General features: G+C 42.3%; 1 protein-coding gene across 3 annotated transcripts in view; it reads right to left on the reverse strand.

Moving 5' to 3' along the window:
* The window catches only part of RRAS2 (RAS related 2), a 52,058-nt gene that overhangs the window by 15,578 nt on the left and 17,229 nt on the right, over positions 1 to 19,251 (reverse strand). The window contains exon 2 of one of the 3 annotated variants that reach the window (XM_081315335.1): positions 2,216 to 2,247. The exons of the other annotated variants lie outside the window; for them this stretch is intronic. The gene's annotated coding sequence lies outside the window, so the exon portion shown is untranslated. The remainder of the gene's footprint in view (positions 1 to 2,215; positions 2,248 to 19,251) is intronic. 3 annotated transcript variants of the gene reach the window in all.

Raw genomic sequence — 19,251 nt, forward strand, 5'->3', positions numbered from 1 at the left:
TATTACAGATTTTCCTTGTGAAAAAGGTTTTATAGTCCCTTCCCTAACAACAATGGGGCCCATGGGCCTCCATTAAGAACATCTACTCCCTCCATGTCAATTCATCACAGCAGCACTGAAGAAGATGGCAAAATAGAACATACCATATACACATTCTTTTTACGCAAAAAGAGATGCTGCATTTTGTTTTTCATCCCTGCAGTAGATAAGGGTTGCAAAGAAGAGATCCTGATACTCTACTCTTACAATACAGTAACTGGATGCAAATAGAGTGTTTAAAAGACTGCATCAGCAGATTACCAGCACAAAACAAGTTGTGATGACTAAAATCTATCTTTTGACATTTCTTAGAAAATGTCCTTTGTCAATATCAACCCACATTTCAGAAATGCATTATCTTTGAAAGGCAAAACCAAGTTGAAGTGGGAAATTACATGTGGCTGCTCTCAGAGAATCAAGTAATTAAAGGAACAGAGGTCCGATGCTTGAAATAGTGTTAAGACTGCACACCACAGTGTCAAAACCAAGCTTTTCATTTTAGTGTATAAAAAGCAAAGCTTACTACAAAAACATGTTTATTAACACTGACTTGTCTTCTGGTCACAATTGACAATTATAAAATTGAGCAAACAGGCTCATATCCTCCTGGTTTTCACCTCAGTCCCAAGTGTGCTTTTAGCCCTTAAAAACAACTGTCGTATTAACTAAACTCTTGCTAATCACAAACCTAGTATTATTATTTTTTTTGCAGAAGCCTATCAATTGGCACACAGAAATCAAATTAGGTATATGAATTCATCTTTCCAGTCTACAATGAACTATATTTCTCACTAAGTCCCACCTTCCCCCAAAGGACCCTGTGAGAATTAGTCAGTCCAACACATTTGGATGCCTCAAGGTTTGAAGTGTTGGCAATCTCAGGAAAAGCTGTTTTTTTAGAGTTAGTAAACATCACAAGCTGTCTTTGATATTCAAAAGCCAGCTCAAAACCATAGGATATCTAATTCTTAATTGTTTGCCAAAGCTGGCTTTCTGATTGTTGCTAATTTTAGTTCAGTATATAAGGGAGGGCAAGTGAGAAGCCACCACGAACTGGCACAAGTTCAAGAAAATAATGTTAATCTACAATAACAATTATGAGTAGAGGTGCCTTACTTCAATTTAACATCACTCATGTTTTTAGCCACTTCAAAGAAAATCCAAATATGCCTGTAAACAGCAGCAAGCTTTGCTTAAGTTTGCTTTGATGTATTAAGCATCCTCTGAGCAGAAAACTGGAATGTAAACTGATATACATAAAATAAACTAGACTTTTGCTTTGTGTTCCCAGAAATATTCAAAGCTAGGAAAAACATTATCTATCAGTTCTTCCCATTTCTCTAACCAAATATAAAATAGCCAAAGCTAATTCTAGCTAATTAAGAGACAGGAGGAGATAGAAGAAGCATATGTTAGAGAAGTCACCTATCATCAGTGTTTAAATTATTTTTGGAAGAGAATGGTGATTTACTTTGTATTTAGAAAAGTGAATAGAGAACCAGATCAGGTAACATTCTTGAGCCTGTACTCCTCAACTGGGGCCAGGTTAGATACAACCAGGGCTTTTTTTGTCATAGAACGCCCAGAACGGAGTTCCGGCACCTTTTTTGAATGGAACCTTGTAGAGTAGGCAAGGTGGGTTATATGATGTGTATGAGTTCCAGCACCCTTTTTCAAAAAAAAAGCACTGGATACAACATATACAAAACATATCATAAAGTTTTATTTGGATGTTGAATCTTTACACAGAAAGAAAGACAAATAAGTATGACTGTTAAAGATCCCAAAATTTCATGGATTTCCATCTATATAGGCAAAAGAATGACGTTTTAAATTTTATTTAAGGTCATGGACCAACACTAAGAAGTGCAAAGCTACAGACTTATCCTCATCTTACATCCCTCTTAAGCTAGATACCTAAGTTACAAACATCCATTTTAATTGTTTTTATTTTTTTGTATTCATGGTTTTAACTGCCCTGTAAACCGCCCTGAGTCCTATGGGAATAGGGCGGTATACAAATCCAATAAAATAAATAAATAAATATCACATGAATCTGATAATGAGTTTCCCATCAGTGGCTAGAAGCTTAATATATGTGTGTGATATATTCAGAATAGAATAGTCTAAGTTAATGAGTTTATGCATCTTTGGAGAAGCTAAATAATATACTTACTTTCTTTAGTTCAATCTACAAAGAGAGCTCCACTTTTTCATCCAACAAAAACAAAAAGTACTGATTAATAAAATTTCTTAAACCCTATCCTCCATTATAATATTACCCTACATTAATCCCCAATTTTACAACCACATTTAAAATCCAATGGTTATTGTGTTTTATATATATTACATCAAAAATTCTCAAACAATTCTAAGTGGCTAACAATAATTTTAAAAACCAGGAAATAAAGCAAGAAAAATAAAATAGACAATTGGCAGCCAAAATTAAGAACAATTACACTCCCCCCCCAAAAAAACACCCCATTAAAATAGAAACAAGACAAATATTTCAAACTAATTCACAGGTTGCAACAGACATTCCAACCCCCAAGCCCAAAAATACAGCCTTCATCGCTGCAGTCTTCTGGGTCCTACAAAAGGCGACCAGGGCTGGGGGTCAACTCTAAAAGCAAAAAGAGGAAGTTCAGGTCAGGGTAACACCACAAAAAGCTATTACTATGAGTTCTCAATGATGGCAACCACGATGATCGTGCTATGAAAAATACCTTATCATAACTTACAGACAGATACAGGGAGATAGATAATAAAATCCTGAGCACTGAAAGGCTTCATTTATCAAAACTATCTGTCAGTGATGACAAATAACAGCCAGTGAAGTTTGTTATATGGTTTCACAGTTCCAAAACTAGTCAACAGTCCTTAAGTAATCACTAGGTGAAACCAAGTCTATAGCTTACTAGAGGTTTTCTCTTGCTTTACAGACCTGAAACGGTTGCAGATATAAGGACCAGTCACAAAGTTACTTCTTCATCACTGTCATAACAGTCACTAAACAAGTCACTAAATGAGGACTACTCGTAATACGGTAATATCGTAGCTTGCAAGGACAAAACAGAATCAGAGCATATCCAGAGACCAATCACCAAGTTGAGGACTACATGTAATGATTTAGGTCTGGGCCTTTTTCATGGTGCAGTCAATTTAGATACTTAGGTTATATTCCCATCAATTCCCAGTAGTATGGCCACAAGAGTTGAGTTCCAATACAACTGGAAGTCCACAACTATACAAATTAGCTTTCAAAGTACATTCTATCTGTCTGGGAAAGGGGGACATAGCTGGAGCAAAGAACCATCATCCTCATCCCTTTAGTTTATAAGTCAACATTTAAAATGGCTCCTTCCATCTACTTACAAGTCTACAGATAAAATGAACATGTCGTTTTTGTGGTGAAACTTTTGCTCAACAATTTGAAGCTCTTTTCTTTCAGTAATTACTTACAGTCATACCACAGTTAGCCTCAATGGAATTTCAGGAATGCCAGTCCAAATGAGTCTCTATTCTGATGGGCAGCTGGGAACCACATTTTTTAAATACTTGGGTAGACATAAAGTTAGACTGATGAGAGGGAAAGTTAAAAAAAAATATAATGTTACTAATAGCTACGTTTGGAGAAGACATCTCCTCTTACTTCATTTTCTAACTTTATTTCAGTATCTCTTTTTTGTAATTCCTTCCATTTCTGTCCACTGTCCTTTTAAATTCCTCCCTTCACCATGATCTCATTTCTGATCATTTATTCTGGTAGTGCTATTGCCAAAAGTCTCCATTTGTCAGTACAACTCAGGCAGGAAGGGTGGTGGAAGAACACAGATAACATTGGTCAAAATACAATCAATACAGAACGAAGCATAAGTTTCTTTTGCAGGGCTAACAAATAACATTAAAATATTTGCTAAGTATGTTTTTTAAGTAAAAACAAATCAAACTAGAGAATATTTTTTGGAACAAATACTGATTTCTGGTAGAAACCAAGATTTGTATTTCTGTCTGAGAAATGTATATATACTAATGGACAAAATGAAAGACGAGTAAACCAAGAGAAGATCTTTAAAAGTAATTATAGAGGGAACCTGCAAAGCTATCTCCCTTTTTAAAGTTAAAAAATGTACATGTGGCAGTTATCTAAATTTATACACCAAAACGTTCAGGAAAAAAAAACATAAATTTTTTGGGGGAAAACACCTCCAAAAAGATTTTTGTTTGGAATCATTCCATACAGCATAAATGAAAAGTGTCATAATTTGCTAAGAGATATGTTTACGGTGGTAAGAATAATTTTGGTACAACATTGAACAACATTCAGCAATATCAAAACTATATTCATAACAGAGGGTTAACCAAATTTAAACAGCAATGGCTCCCTTATATACAGCATACTACGTAGAAAGGTTAATTAGACATTTAGAATGCATTTTTTTAGGAAAATAGTGAAGAGATTAGTTAGAAATATAAAATAAAATTATTTTAGCAGCTACAGTATAAGCAATAAACATTCAGTATTTAATATTCAAGCCTAGCATAAATTCTTAGTACTTAGTGGGATAATGGAAGGGGAATGGGAAGGGGAGAATGTGTACCCAAAGTACACCAAATTTGTACTTTTTTGTCTTGATATCTGAATCTCTATTTTTGGAACTTATATTATTGTACAATTTCTGGTTAAGCTAATGCAGCAATTATAAATCAAAACAAAAGCACAAAAATTCACTTATATGTAGTGTAGATCAGGGCTTTTCAACTTTTTCACCCATTGTACCACTTTTAGGATATGGCAACATCCGAGTACCACCAGTCACCTAAGCAAGGTGTCAAAAAACTTGATGACCAAAAAAAAAAGGGAAAAAGTGATGAAGTACAGGTAGTCCTTGACTTACAACAGTTCACTTAGTGACGGTTTGAAGTTACAATGGCACTGAAAAAAGTGCCTCCCAAGCCACAGCTGAGCAAGACAACTGCCTGCCTAGCCGGTGGTGCTCTTCCTTCTGTCTGAGGTTTTCATTGTTGTAAGCATTTCTGTTGAGGATTGGCAGCGGGGGTGGGGTGGGGGTGTGTTTGGTTTTTATTTCCCCCCCTCTGCTGGGTGGTTGCAGCAGGTTTTGGTCACTTCACATGACCCTGGGACACTGTGGCCATCATAAATATGAATCAGTTGCCAAGCATCTGAATGTAAATCACAAGACCCTGGAGATGCTGCAACATTCCAGCTGATCGGTGTTTCTTCTGGGCTCAGAAGCGCCAGGATCAGCGCTGAGCTCCAGGTGGAGCCTGGTGCTGATCCTGGCGCTTTCTCTGAGGCCTGACAGTCCCGAAGAAGCGCTGATCCTGGCGCTTCCACTGAGCCCTGTCAGCCCTGCAGCTCCAGCCGTCTCTCGCTCAAGCTTGTGCGATGCTGCCACCAGTTCTCATTCCCCTCCCCCACTACCACTTTTCTAGGATGGTCGCGTACCACCCGCCAGGTACCAATGTAACACAGGTGGTACCTGTACCACAGTTGAAAAGCCCGGGTGTATTATTGTCTTCTTTTCTTAAGAGGAGCTAAACTGTTGGCAATTGAGAGAAAGTGCTTTCAGAACTGGACATGCGTCAACAACTTTATCCTTTTTATCCTAAAGCTTATATGTTTTAAATTAAGTTTTGGGACCTTTTGGCATAAGTTCATCTTCCTAGAGGAATAAATCAACTATTTTAAGGAATGGATTTTTCCAAGATCTAAATAAAGTGATTCCTTTTAAGTCCAAGGCACTTATTTAACAAAACATTCCCTCTACATAAGTGAAATTAGGACTAATATACTCTGGAACTGGAGTTTTAGACTAATTCTCATAACACATGTTCTTATCCATTAACAGCATTAATTTGGCACTAGGACCATTAGAAAAAGTAATTAACATTATACACAGGACACTAAGAGCTGGAATTCTCTGAATGGTAAGCTGGACAGCCCCTGGTTAAATGCCATTAAGATTCCCTGAAGTCCTAATTTCTTTCTCTTCTAATAAACAAAGCAAAAAGGTATTTGCTTAGTTTTTATCCCAAAAGACATGGAAAATACTGCTTTCAAATTTTCTCTGATTTTTAAACCTTGTAAATCTAGGGTGCATTACCAACACTTTTGAAATTTTAAAAGCTTTTACTAAATAAATATTGCTGCTCCGCTTGTTGGATGCTATTTAAAAATAGTTCAGTATTTGGTTTACAGAGTAAAAGGTGAAATAGAAAGAAAAGGAGGCAAAAAAAATTAGTCCTAGATCTTGGATTATTCTAGATATTTCTATATTCTAACAATCCAACATGAAATATTTCTATTAGGAGGTGTATTCGTTTCTAAGAGTTTTGCAACTGGTAGGATCAGGCAAGAAACTGAAAGAATGGATGCTTTGGGGCAGAAGTTCCAGATTCCATATTATTCATCACTGAATAAAGAAGTGTAGCCACACCCAAAAAAAAGTTAGACAATGAGAGGAACTCTGCTGAATCAGGCCCCAGATCTACAAAACTTTAGACCTTGTTTCCCACAACGACCAACCAGATATCTATGACAAATCTGCCAGCAATTATCTTATTTTTATTCCCAGCGACTATTATTAAGAAGCACGTTGCCTCAGATAAAATAACATTGCATTTCACACCTGCTAATGTTTACCATTTAATATTCAAATAAATGCACGTTCTTGCCATGTGTGGTTTCTCCTTTATTATTTATTTACCATATTTAGATTGCTGCCCATGTCACAAAAGCACGACAGGGCGGCATACCACAGTGGATTAAAAAGAAAAGCCAATCAATGTATAAACACAGCCATCATTTTAAAAAATGAGGAAAGCTATTTAAAAGCAGAAAAGCCTCAATAAGGTCCCCTGGGATCTCTAGCCACATTGAAAGGAATGGAGCTAAACTCACTTCTGGGGGAGAAGATTCCATAATGCAGGTGCCTGAGCAGAGAAATGCTTACCTCCTGGGACCAAGCAGGTGTAATTCCCCAATAGACAAGACTTACAGCATGCCTTCTCTATCAGATCTGGTTGACAAACTAGATGGGGAGAGATGGTCCCTCAGATCAGGACTTTTCAACCTTTTCACCCATGATACCACTCTTAGGATATGGCAACATCCAAGTACCACCAGTCGCCTAGCAAGGTGTCAAAAACTTGATGACCAAAAAAAAAAGGAAAAAAACTGATGAAGCACAGGTAGTCCTCGACTTACAACAGTTCGCTTAGTGATTGTTTGAAGTTACAATGACACTGAAAAAAGTGCCCCACAAGCCAAGACACCTGCCTGCCCTCCTGGCGGCGCTCTTCCTCCTGTCCGAGGTTTTCACTGTTGTGAGCATTTCTGTTGAGTATTGGCAGTGGGGGTGGGGTGGGGTGGGGTGGGGTGTTTGGTTTTTATTTCCCTCCTGTCAATACACGTCCTTCAATGAAAGCAAGCACGAGTCTCCAACAGGAACGTGTGACATACAGGAGAGTCTTTATTCAGCTCCAAACCACAAAAAGCAAAAGTGAAGTCAGTGTGGGGAGTTAATTGCTCCCAACGCTTACATAGCTGGTCAGAGACAGGACTCTGACCCCAAACCACAAACTAGCATCCGCCCACAATCCATTATAATCCCTCCTTCCCCCTACAGCCCCGTTTGCTGCTCTCTCCTATTCACCATCCCCCCGCACGTTCATCAGTCTTTTTTCCCTCAGGTCCAACAGTCCACCGGCAACTAGGCGAGTAGTCCACGCAACCCCCACCCTTACTTCCAGGTGTCCAGGCCCACCGCATCCAGCTCCATGAGGCGACTCAACAGCACCCAACAACACTCCCTGAATCAGCTGTCCAGCGGCAGAACCATCAGGGAACTCCGGCTGCTCTGCAGCCTCCGCTGACGTTCCCAAGACCAGCTGGCCGGCAGTAGAACCAGCAGGGAACTCTGGCTGCTCCGTGGCCTCCGCCGACGTTCCCTGGACCAGCTGGCCTGTGGTAGCTCTAACAGGGAGGCCCGGCTGCGCAGCGGCACCCTCCGGGGATTCTGAAAGCAGCTGATAGGTGGCGGAAGTAACAAGACGCCCAGGGTAACCGACTGCATCAGCAGGACACAGCGAAGGCCCCGAACTCGGCTGACAGTCGTTGAGGCCTGTGGGGAGCTCGGCAGGAGTGGCGGTTCCCAGTACAGAAACAGCGGCGCGGTCAGCTGTCTGGAGGCCCCCTCCGACGCGTCCAGGATCCAGGGGAAAGGAGCCGATGTGAGGCTCCACCTCCCCCCCACTGAATGTTGGGCCCACGGGGCTCGACACCTCCCTGGTTGCAGCAGGTTTCGGTCACTTCACATGACCCTGGGATACTGTGACCGCCATAAATATGAATCAGTTGCCAAGCATCTGAATGTAAATCACAAGACCCTGGAGAGGCTGCAGCATTCCAGTTGATTGACGCTTCTTCTGGGCTCAGAAATGCCAGGATCAGCGCCAAGCTCTAGCTGGAGCCAGGCACTGATCCTTGCACTTCCGCTGAGCCCTGAGAGCCCCGAAGAAGCGCTGATCCTGGCGCTTCCACTGAACCCTGACAGCCCTGCAGCTCCAGCCGTCTCTCACTCACTGGTTTAGCTGATTCCCCTCCCCCGCTACCACTTTTCTAGGATGGTCGTGTACCACCTGCCAGGTGCCAATGTACCACAGGTGGTATCTGTACCACTGGTTGAAAAGCCCTGATATGTGCCTTGGAATGGCACATATTATATCTCTGCTCTGTGAGCTGCATTGGTTGCCATTGTGCTGGTGGATCCAATTCAAGGTGCTGGTTTTGATCTTAAAAAGCTCTTATGGCCTGCATCGGGTTATCTGAGGCAGGGCTTTTCAACCAGTGGTACGGGTACCACCTGTGGTACATTGGCACCTGGCAGGTGGTATGCAACCATCCTAGAAAAGTGGTAGTGGGGAGGGGAATGAGCTGAACTGGTGGCAGCACTGCATAAGCTTGAGTGAGAGATGGCTGGAGCTGCAGAGCTGTCAGGGCTTAGCGGAAGTGCCAGGATCAGTGCCGCTTCCCAACTGATCGGCGCTTCTTCGGGGCTGTCAGGGCTCAGTGGAAGCGCCAGGATCAGTGCCAGACTCTAACTGGAGCTCGATGCTGATCCGGGTGCTTCTGCTGAGCCCTGAAGAAGCACCAATCAGCTGGAAAGCAGCACTGATCCTGGCACTTCTGCTGAGCCCAGAAGAAGCACCGATCAGCTGGAATGTTGCAGCATCTCCAGGGTCTTGTGATTTACATTCAGATGCTTAGCAACTGATTCATATTTATGATGGTCACAGTATCCCAGGGTCATGTGAAGTGACCAAAACCTGCTGCAACCACCTAGCAGAGGGGGGGGGGAAATAAAAACCAAACACACCCCCACCCCACCCCCACTGCCAATCCTGAACAGAAATGCTCACAACAATGAAAACCTCGGACAGGAGGAAGAGCACCGTTGGGCGGGCAGGCAGGTGTCTTGCTCGGCTGTGGCTTGTGAGGCACTTTTTTCAGTGGCATTGTAACTTCAAACAGTCACTAAGCGAATTGTTGTAAGTCGAGGACTACCTGTACTTCATCACTTTTTTCCTTTTTGGGGGGAGGTCATCAAGTTTTTGACACCTTGCTAGGTGACTGGTGGTACTTGGATGTTGCCATATCCTAAAAGTGGTACAATGGGGGAAAAGGTTGAAAAGCCCTGGCACACATAACTGCCCATGCCAGTACATTTTGCACCAGCTCAAGCTAGAACTCCAACTACCTAGAGCAGACATGTCAAACACAGGGCCCGGGGGCTGGATGCAGCCCACGAAGTGGTTTCATGTGGTCCACTAAGCCATCCTGGAAACAGTGAGGGAACGGCCCCCACTGCCTTGGCCCTGGCCCAGAGACCCTCCTTCTGCCAGAGACCCTCAGATCTGTCCCACTCCTGCCCAGGCCCCTTGATGCGAACAATGTAGAGCTGGCCACGCCCACCCAGTAGGCCATATGCACTCTAGCCACGCCCACCCAATAGGCCACGCCCATCCTGGCCATACCCACCCGGCCCCCTGAGGGCAACCGCAATGCTGATGCGGCCCTCAATGAAATTGAGTTTGACACCCCTGACCTAGAGCAAGAGTGACAGTGAGCATCGCTCTCCAACCCAGGAACTGCCGCAGCTGGCACACTACACAAAGCTGTGCAAAGGCCTTCTTAGCCATGACTACTACTTGCTCTTCAAGCAGGAGACAGGAGTCCAGGATGATGCAATACTGCAGGCTAGATTTTGTCTGCGGAAGTGGCACCCTATCCAATACTAAGTATGGCATGTTCCTAGAACTGGAAGGCCCCATAACAAGGCTATTCAGCCTTGCCAAGGATTCAGCAGAAGCCTGTTGTTCCCCCTCCAGAGCCTCAGAGCCCTCCAGGCCCCAGGGGGAGACATTCACAGTAATGCTTAATTCATCAGGTATTGAAAGCTGCAGAATGACCCTCATCCTGCCCTTGCCAGAGATCATCCAAAAGCACAACCAATGCCATGCCCAACTCTGAATCCTACTGAAAGGGATCTAGATGATCCACTTCAGCCAAGGTCCTTTGAAGCTGTTGTGCAATCATCTTCTCGGTATACCTTCCCCCTTAAAAGGGATGTTAGATTCGGGACAAAAATTATCCAGTAGAGTGGGGGTCTAGTGAGAGCTTCTTGAGGAGGTGAATCAAAGCTTCCTTAAGAGGGGAAGGAACAAACCCCATTACTCAGGAAAGAATTAACCATCATCAGAACCCATTGCATGATAAACAGGCTGCTTTATCAAGCTAGAAGGGGCTTGAATCTAAAGAGCAGGTGGCTGAGCTCAGAGCCTCAAGGACCCTGTCCACTTTCTGAGAATTTCAATCCGTTCCCAGATAATAGGGAAAGACTCCTCCCTACCCACCTCTAATAGCTCCATTACACGGGTGTCAAACTCGCCATGTCATGTGACATGTCACGACGTATCGCGACTCTTTTTGTATTGCCGGCAATAGGGTGGGCGCAGCTTTGGTATGATGAAACCAGCCTGCGGGCCGGCAGTTTGACTCCCCTGCTCTATAACAAAGTTGGCACCCAACTGAGAACAAATCTGAGTGACTTTGTCTGACTGAGCAAATTCTTTCACATGCCCCTGCAAGAGGGCTTGTGTCACCTAGAACAGGGCAGCAATAAGTGGAAAAGTGATGATACTTTGTCACTCTTACCACCACTAAACAAGCTTTAATGATGGCTCTAGCCCATGTTCGCAACTTGGGCGTCCTCCTCGATTCATGGCTCAATTTTGAAGATCACATAGGAGCTGTGACCAGGGGGGCTTTTGCCCAGGTTCGCCTGGTGCGACCCTATCTGGACCGAGATGCCCTATGCACAGTCACTCATGCGCTCGTGACCTCCCGTTTAGACTACTGCAACGCTCTCTACATGGGGCTGCCCTTGAGGACCACTTGGAGGCTTCAACTGGTGCAGAATGCAGCCGCGCGAGTTGTGATGGGGTCTTCCTGATACTCCCATGTAACACCTCTACTCCGCAAGCTGCATTGGCTTCCGGTTGCCCTTCGGTTGAGATTCAAGGTGCTGGTGATGACCTATAAAGCCCTAAATGGCTTGGGTCCAGGTTATCTGAGGGAACACCTGCTGCCGGCATCAAGCTCCCTTCGTCCCGTGCGCTCCCATAGGGAGGGCCTTCTCAGGATACCGCCGGTTAGGGAATGCCGGTGGGTTATTCCCAGGGGAAGAGCATTCTCTGTGGGCGCGCCGGCCCTATGGAACCAGCTCCCCATGGAACTTAGGACTGCCCCCGACCTTCGCTCATTCCACAGGGACCTGAAAACTTGGCTCTTTGAGCTGTCTGGCCCAGGCTGAGGGGTTTTAATTTTTTATTAGGCTTTAGTTTTAAATTTCGGGGACTGACTTTATTTAATTAATTGTTTTAATCTGATTTTAATTTTTGTATGTTTGTTTTAATCTTCCCTGTACACCGCCCTGAGTCCTCCGGGAATAGGGCGGTATATAAATTTAATAAAATAAAATAAAAAATAAAATGTTCAGTCAAATTTGTCCACTGTCAAGCCCCAGTAATGCTCCAGATATCTCTTTTCTTTTCATCTTTCTCAACTCTTCCATAAATCACAGGAAGTGCCGAGATCCCCAAGAGGAGAGAGGTTGCATGGGTGCAATTTAAGTTCCCATCTCCTTATTCCAAGTAACAACCAGGGCTTTGGAGGGACTGTTCAACAGACCAGCAGGTATAAAGCCCCACCTCCCTCTGGAAGCAGGGTTCATTAGTTGCCAGGGACAGTCCGTTAGTCAGCAGGGGCAGAGAGCTAGCTGGTTGGCTCTTCTTAGCTCTCCTTCCACAGTGTAGTAAGAATGCACCCCCCATCCCTTCCCTGTACCCTTAAAGACACAGGTTCACAAAATAAACACATAAACTCCATTTTTTTTTCTTTAAGCTGCTTTGTGTCACGTGTCACAATGTTGCAATCAAAGACTGAAAGGCTCCAGCAATTGCGAAAAGCTTTAGCTTTAAAATTAAACCTTACCTTCAAAAAAAAAACTTTCTAAAAGCCATAGACAGACTAAGATAAGGGGGTAAAACTAATTACATTTGTTTAAAGGGATTAAACCTATGGAAGTCAACACTTTGGACTCACTGCTAGCCTAAAATACAGACTAAAATATTCCAATAACCAAAGCAGACAAAGGAGCCTCTGAATTACAAAATGCTGTAAAAACCTTACAAAAATCATTATGGTAACCCAATCAGGCTCTCAACATCATTTTATAATGTGGTGACCAAAACTTCATCCCCACAATGGCAGCCCCATCTCCATCAAAGTCCCTCACTTCCCAAGACAAGAAGCCACCTACTGTCCCCTGACCATCCCTGGGAGGAAAAGCTGGACCCTCTGAAGCAGTTTAGCTTTACCAGCTCTCGGCAACATCAGGATATCCAGCGACCATATCCCCACTTTATTACAACACCCTCACACAGACTAACTAGCATACCATAGATCTAGCCCCAGAATGCTTTTAGGTGAGATATTTGTCCTGGAACAGCACCTCACCTGTTCATCTATATAATTTCATGAACAATCCAGAGACAGCTATTTTGCATTTGTATTGCATGTTTCCATTTTTTTTCCTTTTTTTTATTAGAAGCCATCTGACTGGAAGAAATCTGAAAAAATAAGATACTATTTCTTAGAGCAGAGAATTCTAAACCATATATAATGACATTCTCAAATTTTAAAAATTGCCAAGACTATAGCCCTTCCTCCCTTTACACTATTGTTGCTATAGTCTACAGTGATTAGCTAGTAACTGTCAAAATAAAAGACCCAAACAAGAAAATCTGTCTATTCTAAATTAGGTAATGTCTTACCTTTAATTACATATTATTCCCATCAGCCACTGATGAAGTATTTTTTTCTCCAAGGATCCTTTAAGATCTTTCAACAGAATATTTCATATCCTTGCCATTGCTGATGTTCTCTTACCACTCACTGCTTGAAAGCTGATCTGGCTTCTGCTTTGTACAATAATTTATCTTCTTTGTATATATACAAACTATCAAACTATTCACTGCAGATGTTTCATATCCTGCATACATATTTGGAAATTCCTAGCAGGGTTTTAAAAACTTTTAACAGCAAGCCAAAATGAGAAAACAGACAGAAATTCCCTAGTTATGAAAATAGTAACCTGTTATTATAACTTAGAATTCTGAATTTGTAGTCTGAGATGCTTCTAAGGCCTGAATATTTTTATAAGCGCAACTGCATTTTTTCCCCAGTAGTGCTTTATATTCTTTTTTTTTTAAGAACACAAAGCATCTTGATGATAATTCTCAATGTTTGTCAGCCCTCCCAGGTAAACAAGACCGGAAATCTGAGTAGATGAGCTAATTCTATTTTATTTTAAGGCTACACTAACAAAATCTTGCAAGTCTGAAGGTTACAAACTTCCCCCTGCCCCATTTAACTGCTTGATCAATTAGAGCAGACATGTCAAACACAAGGCCCGGGGGCCGGATCCGGCCCGCGAAGTGGTTTCATGTGGCCCGCAAAGCCATCCTGGAAACAGTGAGGGAACGGCCCCCACTGCCTTGGCCCTGGCCCAGAGACCCCCCTTCTGCCAGAGACCCTCAGATCTGTCCCACTCCTGCCCAGGACCCCATAGGCACCCTTGATGCGAACGATGTAGAGCTGGCCACGCCCACCCAGTAGGCCGTACGCACTTTAGCCATGCCTACCCAGGCCACGCCCACCTGGCCCCCTGAGGGCAACCGCAATACTGATGCGGCCCTCAATGAAATTGAATTTGACACCCCTGAATTAGAGCAAGACCTTCCTCAGTTTCTTTCTCTGACTGTTAAGCCACTGGGAGGTCCTGCCTCTCTTGTTGGATTGTTTCCTAGGCTCCATCTCTTCCCTTTTTTCCCCAAAGTCATTCACACACATTCCACTACATTGTTACACTTAGAAGCTCTGCACACACCAACTAACTTAGCTTTAACTGAAACATGCTATCTTAAAACTTTGCAGGAGTTAGAGATCCTTTTCTGAATGGCAATGAAACTATGCAGGCTTTTTGTGATTGTTGATATTTTTGCTGCTAAATGATTAGGCTGGACTTATATACACTGCATCATTCACAGACTGTTTAAGGTTGAATACTTTGAATATACAGTATTCTCCTAATCTGGTTTGCTAGACCAGAGGTCCCCAACCTTTTGGGCACCAGGGACCGGTTCTGTGGCGAGAGGTTTTTCCATGGACCGGAGGGGGTGCAGTTTTGTGTGTTGCCTGCATCCTGCAGATGGGGCTTTACCTGTTTGTGTGGACCGGTTGCTGGCATGCTGCGGCCTGGTACTGGTCCATGGACTGGGGGTTGGGAACCCCTGCGCTAGACCTATTTATCCCATATCTAAGCTGCAAAAATCAATTTCATCACTAGGCGGCAGCAAAAAGTAAGAAAATTCTATCTTTTTTGCTGCCACCTAGGGATGAAATAAAGGGATGCGGTGGCTCAGTGGGTTAGGACGCTGAGCTTGTCGATCAGAAGGTCGGCAGTTTGGCGGGTCGAATCCCGAGTGCCGCGTAGCAGAGTGAGCGCCTGTTACTTGTCCCAGCTTCTGCCCACCTAGCAGTTCGAAAGCACATTAAAATGCAAGTAGAAAAATAGGGACCAGTACAGTGGGAAGGTAACAGCGTTCCATGCGCCTTTGGCATCTAGTCATGCCGGCCATATGACCACGGAGACATCCTCGGACAAGCACTGGCTCTTCGGCTTCGAAACAGAGATGAGCACCGGCCCCTAGAGTCGGAAACGACTAGCACGCATGTGCGGAGGAACCTTTACCTTTACCTTTAGGGATGAAATGGCTATTTTCCAGACTCAAGATATGATAGCCCTAGATCAGGGGTAGGTAACCTTGGCTCTTTTATGACTTGTGGAGTTCAACTCCCAGAATTCCTGAACCAGCCATGCTGACTCAGAAATTCTGGGAGTTGAAGTCCACAAGTCATAAAAGAGCCAAGGTTGCCTACCCCTGCCCTAGATCAAGCAAAGAACATGAGAAAAATACATTCAAAGCACCTCGCGTTAGACTGGGAAAATCCTTCCCATTGCATATCATGTCCCAAAGGAAAAAAGAAAAAGTCATACTCCAGATAACATCACTGTTTTCACATACAGCACATACATAAGACAGCTGGGTTAATCTTTAGCTGCTAATGATTAGATCAGCAAATCAGATTGGACACTGTTTAGATGTTGGAACAAAGTTAATCATTAATTTACATCAGGGCAAAATACTTAAGATAATCTGGCTATGACTAATCATGCCCACCACCCAATTTACTGAGGGACAACATTGAAGCAAGACAAATATAGCAATAATTTTCATCTACCCCCCTATCCCCTACCCCCAAATTTAAAATAACTTCTATTGGTGTAGTAATTCAGACATCAGGCTAGACCAGGGGTAGGCAACCTTGCTCTTTTATGACTCGTGGACTTCAACTCCCAGAATTCCTGAGCCAGCATGGCTCAGCATGGCTGGCTCAGGAATTCTGGGAGTTGAAGTCCACGAGTCATAAAAGAGCCAAGGTTGCCTACCCCTGGGCTAGACATCAGGAGTCACAAGCCTTGCCAAAAAAGCTGCAAGGACTTGCCAGACAGTCACCAGGAGCCAACACTCACTAGAAGGCACACACTATTTCGCAACCATGCTAAATGCAATGCAGTGGGGCAGAATAGCAAATATATCTACAATACCTACAACAAAAAAAGAAATAACATTAGATCTTTGAACACTAATTAAGAATATGAAACTTGCTTTTCAAAACATGAATTTGGGGAACATAGAGTATATAGGCCAGAAAAGGAACTTGGGGGAAAAAATGACTCTGAAGAAAGCAATGGCAAACCACTTCCATACTATTGCAAACAAATCTGCTTGGATGCATCTGTGAAGTCACCAGGAGTTGATCTTTCACTCAAGGCTGCATGAGAAAACATGTACCATAAAATCAAAATAAAATTCAGATCATTTAAATATAAATAAATAAGAATATACACACTTAGGTACAAACACACATATACACTAACTGCAGGGGATTTCCAAAAAGGTGCTTCCCCTTGATATCTTTCATCCCAACTAATTCTCATGCCTTGTTCTTTGCATAACAGTTGTTCTCAGGTTACAAATAAACTGCCTTCTAAAACAGTGAAAAAACAATGAAGCAATGTTGGCTATCTGAACGGGAAAGAAAAGCAGACCAAATAGCACAGTTGTTCTCGGCAGGATTCTTATGTTTTGAATTTCACGGTCATAAAGCTTCCATGTTTGCAACATTAAATGAAGGATAACCTGCATATTTAAAAAGGTACATACTGAAGACTCTAAGTCTGGACTTTATCTGAAACAGTTAAGAATCATCTGCTAACAAATACCAATTTCCATCTCTCATAGTTACATAAATCTTTTCGATCATTAATTCCAGGCTGCAGAAAAACAGTAATTCCGTCAATTAAAACATCCTGAAATCTAATTCAACTCCTGGTGACCATTCACTATGGAAGTGAATACCACTATCAAGCTTAATTTCAACTTCCCTGTCTAGCTATCAGTCCTGGAATTCCTAGCACGCTGGCTGAGGAATTCTGGGAGTTGAAGTCCAGAAGTCATAAAAGGGCCAAGTTTGAAGACCCCTGCCCTATGGTGTAGTTGGTTAATGTTTGAAAAGGATTTGCAATAGACTCACTCAATGCCCAGATTGTAAGGATGGAACAGTGTAATTCAGAGTAGAATTTAGAATTAATTCTACCTTTATGGAGGTGAATTGGAAACATTCCCTTTTGAACTACCATAAAGGTCCAGTTTTGAAAGGCTGAAGACTGAGGAAAAGAATTAATTCTACAATTTATTTTAAGCAATAGCCATGCAGCCTTATATCCTAAAAAGTAGTTTCATACCATTTTATAATTTACATTTCCACAAAAAATATTTTATGGAAAAGACCATTGTGTTACTCTTTTATACTTCCACTTCTGACAATCAGCTCCATTGCATTCAGAATGGGCATCCTCATTTCTTAAGAGAATGTCTTTTCTTAATCCTATGAAGCTTGCCAAGCTTCACCCCAGCATAGAAATATAACTTTCATATGAATTCCATCTCACTCGCATAAAAATGAACTGATACTCGTAATTTTCCCCAAACACTATTTCCTTTTCACATTTCAGTTCCAAAAATGTAAAGGTAAAGGTTCCCCCGCACATGCGTGCTAGTCGTTTCCGACTCTAGGGGCCGGTGCTCATCTCCGTTTCAAAGCCAAAGAGCCAGTGCTTGTCCGAGGACGTCTCCGTGGTCATGTGGCTGGCATGACTAGATGCCAAAGGCGCACGGAACACTGTTACCTTCCCACCGTAGCGGTCCCTATTTTTCTACTCGCATTTTTACGTGCTTTTGAACTGCTAGGTTGGCAGAAGCTGGGACGAGTAACAGGCGCTCACTCTGTTACGCGGCACTCGGGATTCGACCCGCCAAACTGCCGACCTTCTGACCAAGCTCAGCGTCCTAACCCACTGAGCCACCGCGTCCCTTCACCGCATTCAGTTCCAAACATCAAAACAAATCAGGCTTCTAAATTGGAGAAGGTGACAATTTAAAGCAGAATATCTGTTTTATAAGTTTCATCACCAGTGAAACTACCTACTCAATGGTATTTTGACTTCCTAAGCACATTTGGAACTTACTAACTTGATTTAGAGTAAAATAAGTGGAGGGGACGGAAGAGGAAAATGTTAATAGCTGAGAGTAAAGGAAAAAACAGCAGACTTAAGATATCAATGGCTTATAAGCTTAAATAAATTTCTTGGGCAGCTAAGTGTTATCATAGAGGAGCTTCCGAACTGGCTATATGTAAGTTGAAACTAGAACTTAAAACTATTTCATTAAAAGTAATTCTAAAGCAGACTTGACACAAGAAAAAAAATTGGTATGTGAAATGTAGCTCTTCCCAAGTACATTTTTAGCATTTTTACTTTCTATATAAGTATTTGTGGTTGCTTTGTTTTTTTAAAAAAATAAAAGGATATGCAGGATGCATATGCAGTATTTCTGTCAAGCATCTGGTAAGCTGCGATTTGAGTTCTTAAGCCACTTTCTTTTTATTTGCAAAATAAAAGCTTTTTTGCCTTTTTTGGCAAATAAAAAGAATTCACTAAATTGCAATTTTGTGCATTGGAGCATTGTATCAGTTTCTGAACTCCAGAAAAAGGTTTTAAGGAGACAATACATCTCACTCCTATTTTGCTGGTTTGCTAGTTTTAAAGAAGACAAGATGCTTTGTAAAATAAGCTTAGCTCATATATTCCAATTATTAATTTACTTCAAGAACCTCATCCTCTCACAAATGATCCTTGAATTAGAAAGTACCCCCTACTCACAAAGCTTGCATTTATATCCTTAGAGAAGCTTACATGGAAGCTTTCTGCATTGTTTGACAAGAAACAATGTCTGCAAACCACTTTCATATGTTTTTTCATGATAAGGATAATAAATGATACTGATATTATCCAAGGATTTGATAGTAACCCTGTGTAATCCTGCCACATATTACTCTTGAAAATGCACTCAAAAAGCTGTTTTGTAGAGAATTGGAAGGAT

The sequence above is a fragment of the Vipera berus genome (assembly GCF_964194415.1).
Source record: "Vipera berus genome assembly, chromosome: 1".
NCBI lineage: Eukaryota > Metazoa > Chordata > Lepidosauria > Squamata > Viperidae > Vipera > Vipera berus.